Source organism: Corylus avellana, chromosome ca9 (genome assembly GCF_901000735.1).
Source record: "Corylus avellana chromosome ca9, CavTom2PMs-1.0".
NCBI lineage: Eukaryota > Viridiplantae > Streptophyta > Magnoliopsida > Fagales > Betulaceae > Corylus > Corylus avellana.
Window position 1 is genome coordinate 17,697,740 of NC_081549.1, and position 4,542 is coordinate 17,702,281.

The following is a 4,542-nucleotide window of genomic DNA, read 5'->3' on the forward strand; positions in this document are numbered from 1 at the left end:
TATTATCTATATAATAACAGATGGATGATACTTTGAGTGATGTAAGTGAGGTCACGGACACAAGTACCCTTCATCTTCAGATAGATTCTACTGAAAATGTTGAAACCCAATCATCTTCTTCCCTCAACCCTGAACAACAACAAACCAAAAGACCACCTATAAATCAGTCTATTGTGTGAGACCATTTTAAGAAAGTGGAACCTATTGACAAGAAGAACCCTAAAGCTAGTTGCAATTACTGTCAAAGGTTAATAGGGTGTCACTATCCAGGATGACCCATCTTACCTCTGGTTGTCAAAACTCTCCACTTAAAAAATTTAAAGTGACCAAAGGCCAAACTCTATTGCAAATATCACTTATGAAATCAGCGGAAGACACTGTTAGCAACTAAGTTGGATTCATGAAGTTTGATCAAGAAAGATGTAGGACTTTGTTGACTGAGTATTTCATTGAAAGTGAGAGGCCTTTTAGGCATGTTGAAAGTCCTTCATTTAGAAAGTTGATGAATGGAATTGAACTTAGGTTCAAATTACCATGCCGTATTACTCTACAAAAAGATTGCTTGAAAATGTATCAAAAAGAAAAGCTTGTGTTGAAGGGTTTTTTGAGTGGTAAAAGGGTTTGCTTAACTACCGACACATGGACATCTATTCAAAATTTGAGCTACATGTGTGTTACCGCTCACTTGATAGATAGTGATTGGAAAATGCATAAAAAAATAATCAAGTTTTGCCAAATTTTCGATCATAAGGGTGAATCTATTGGAAGAAAGTTGGACACATTGTTAGAGTGGGGGATTGAGAGTGTTTTCACTATTATAGTTGATAATGCCTCGGCCAATAAGTGGGGGATTGATCATATAAAGAGTAGGATGCAAAAAAAGCCTAAAGCTATTTTAGGAGGCGAATTCATTCACAAGCGATGTGCTGCCCATATTTTAAATATTGTTGTAAGGGAAGGCATAGATGACTTGAAAGATTGTGTTGTTATTATAAGGAATGCGGTGAAATATGTGAGGTTTTCACCGTTAAGGTTCGCCAAGTTTAAAAGTTGTAAAGTGCAGGAAAATATTAAATGTGAGAAGATGGTGTGCCTTGATGTTGCAACTAGATGGAATTCTACATATTTAATGTTGAGCACTGCTGAGAAGTACCAAAAAGCTTTTGACTTACTAGGTGAAGATGATGGCCATCTGTTTATTGTTCCTTCAATTACTGATTGGGAAAATGTTTGGGCACTTGTGAAATTTTTGAAGGTTTTTTATGATGCCACGTTGAAGTTTTCAAGTAAATGTTGATAAATTAGTTATTTGCAAATTCAAATTACTTTACATTATTTATTAATTCATTTCAGTTATTTATTACTTTTTAGGTTCAACTCATGTCACTTCCAACTTATATTTCATGCAACTTTGTATCATTCAGCATACATTGAATGTTGGGTGTCTTAGTCTTGATCCTATCTTGAGTGCTGTGAGTATGAATATGAAACTTAAGTACGAAAAGTATTGGGAGAATATGGATAACATCAACTTCATGATCTATGTTGTTTTTATTCTTGACCCCCGTTCTAAGATGATGGCATTGGAGTTTTGGTTGGAAAGATGCAATGGGTCTGAGTGGGCAGATAAGATAAAATGAATTGTGAAAGATCTTCTAAAACGTTTGATGGACCAATACAATAAATTTCAGATGGGGTCGTCGTTTGTTGATGTGAATATCACAAGTTCAAATGATGTTTATGTTAATGTTGCTTGTGATAACTTGGAAGATAACAAGGCACAATTTAGAAAGATGTTCTCCCAACATGTTGAGAAAGTGAATGATTTGCAATGTAGGTCCGAGTTGGATCGGTATTTACATGATGGGCCTGTAGTAGAAACAAAAGAGTTTGATATTTTGGCTTGGTGGAAGATTCATGCATCCAACTACCTTATCCTCACAGAGATAGCTCGTGATGTATTGGCTATCCCTATTTCCTCTGTTGCATCTGAGTCCGCATTTAGCACCAGTGAACGTGTATTGGATTCCTTTAGGAGTTCATTGTCTCCAATTACTGTTGAGGCCTTGATTTGCACACAGAACTGGTTATTGGACCGTATAAGCCATGATGAGTTTAAGGATTTTTTTGAAAGCTATGATGGTATAGGTAAATGTTTTTAAATTAGTGATTTGCAAATTTATTTACTTTTCATTACTTATTAATTCATTTAACTTATTCTATTGTAGATGGGCCTCAAGTTTCAAGTTTAACGACTGAATCATCTTTTGACTGAATAAATATTTAATTGAATTGTCATGGTAATTAAGGTTATTATTTCATTACTTATTAATTTATTTATGCTAGATGCTACTTGCTAATGTTTTCCAATTTCTGCACAGATGGGGATTGGCATGAATTTCTTTGAAAATGTTGGTTGAAATGGGTTGTTTTGGTTGATTGAATTTTGATGAACTTTTTTTGGTTGATTAAAATGGGCCTCAAGCTTAAGTTCAACCGTGTTGGTTTTTTTGGTTGCTTGTGAGTTTATGAACTTGTTTGTGTTTTATTTTATTTCTATGTTGTGTATAAGACTACAAGTTAAGTAATGATTTTGTTGTAATTTTATCATTATATTGTATGATGTGTAGATTTGTAGAAGGTGGCTAACAAGATTTTGGTATATAGCAATTTTTAATGCTCAAAATGGCCATTAAAAGGGGGGGGGGGAAAAAAAACAAAAACAAAAAAAAAGGTTCAAAATGAGCAAAAAAAATGATTAAAATGAGCCCAAAACCGGGCCAAAATTGGCCCAAAATCGGCCCAAAATCAGCCCAAAATCGGTCCAAGAAAAAGCCCCAAAAAAGCGGTTTGGAAAAAGCGGTTATCTCAAAGCGGTTAACCGCTACCCGGTGAGCGGAGGCGGTTAGTAAAAATTACTAACCGCCTAAGCGATTAGCGGTTTTAGCCACTAACCGCTAACCTCAACCGCTATTTTAGCCCTAGAGTTAGGGAACCTTTCGAGATTCAGACTCCTTCATATGTCTCATTGTATCACATTTTTTTAGCGGCCAATTTTCTTGACACCTATCTCAATAATACATAGAGTCGCCTCATTTATTTGACACATTCCTTTTTAATTTATGTTTACTTGCACTTAGTAGGTTGTATAAGAGTTTATTATTGGGTTGCTCAGCCTTTTTTGTGTTTGTTTTTGTAATTTTTGTCTTTTCCCTCATCCCCTATTGTAATCTTGGAGAATAAAATAAACTTGTAGAATAATAGCCTTGTAGCTGCCCAAGCCCAAAAGAATAATAGCCTTGTGGCTTGCATATGGTATAAGTTACCCCTTCCTTCTCTTCTATGTGTAACACGTTTTGGACCATTCATTTAAAATGAATGACCCATATTATAACCATCATATCGTAATTAGGGGGCCAATGATCGCACGGATCGAAATGGATGTCAAAGTTGTGCTGCAAAGAGACTTTCCTTAGATTGCAAGAGAGAGACTTTTTTTTTTCTTTTTTTAATTTTTTTTTTATTATTATTATTATTATTATTATTTATGGATCATGGATTTTTTAATGATGTTGTTGATTTATCTTGTACATCTACTAAGAAACAATATGGGATGTATTGAAACAATTTTTTTTGTTCATAATATATATGGATGTATATTATATTTGCTACTATCTTTAAACATTCATATCAATGAAACTATGTGGGATTTATTTTATTAAAATTGTGTTTATGACATTTGGATTATGCATTGATGATTATCAATTTTGATGGTTAAACATGGTTGGTTTAATTGCGGTTTTAGAAGACTTGTACAAGATACGACTTTCAAAATTTTTGAAGCAAGCTAGTCTAGTTAATGGTTTGATAGGTTTGAGTTGGGATTGTAAAGTGTGTATTTTGGTTTTACTTGTATTTTTTGTTTAATGATTTTGTCATCGAATTACCAAATGAAAAGCTTGTTAGGTTTTAGTGTTGGCTTATTTGGTGATCAAAACAATGTTTGTGAGCATGTCTATACTTAGAGCCCGTTTGTGATTACGTTTAAGAAATAGAGTTTTTAAGTCAAAAAGAGTTTTTGGCCAAAATTTTCATTTTTAAGCTTTTTAGACCCTTAAAAGTGTTTTTAATTTTTTTACCAAACGAATACTTTTTTCTTCAAACAGACTTTTTGAGTGTTAAAAATACTTTTAAGCCTCTCAAACACAATACCAAACAGGCTCTAAAGTGTTCAGGGGTTTTCATTTAGAATTGATTAAATGAAGATTTACATTGACATTAGCAATTGCGCCAAGAAAGGCATCTTGGCCTGACTATTCTAGTCTTCTAGAAGTACTCTAGAGAGCGTAGTCAGCGACTAGCGTCATGTAGTCATCATGACGGGATTGGTTTATAAGAGTAACCGAGCAAAAGAGAGCAAGAGAAAAAAGTTGAGAGATTTGAGAGGAATGAGAAGAGAAGAGAGTGTTCCTCTTGCAAAGAGAGGAAAGAGCAAGCTACAAGGTAAGAATCTCTCAACCTTCTTGGAGTTTTAAAGTGATT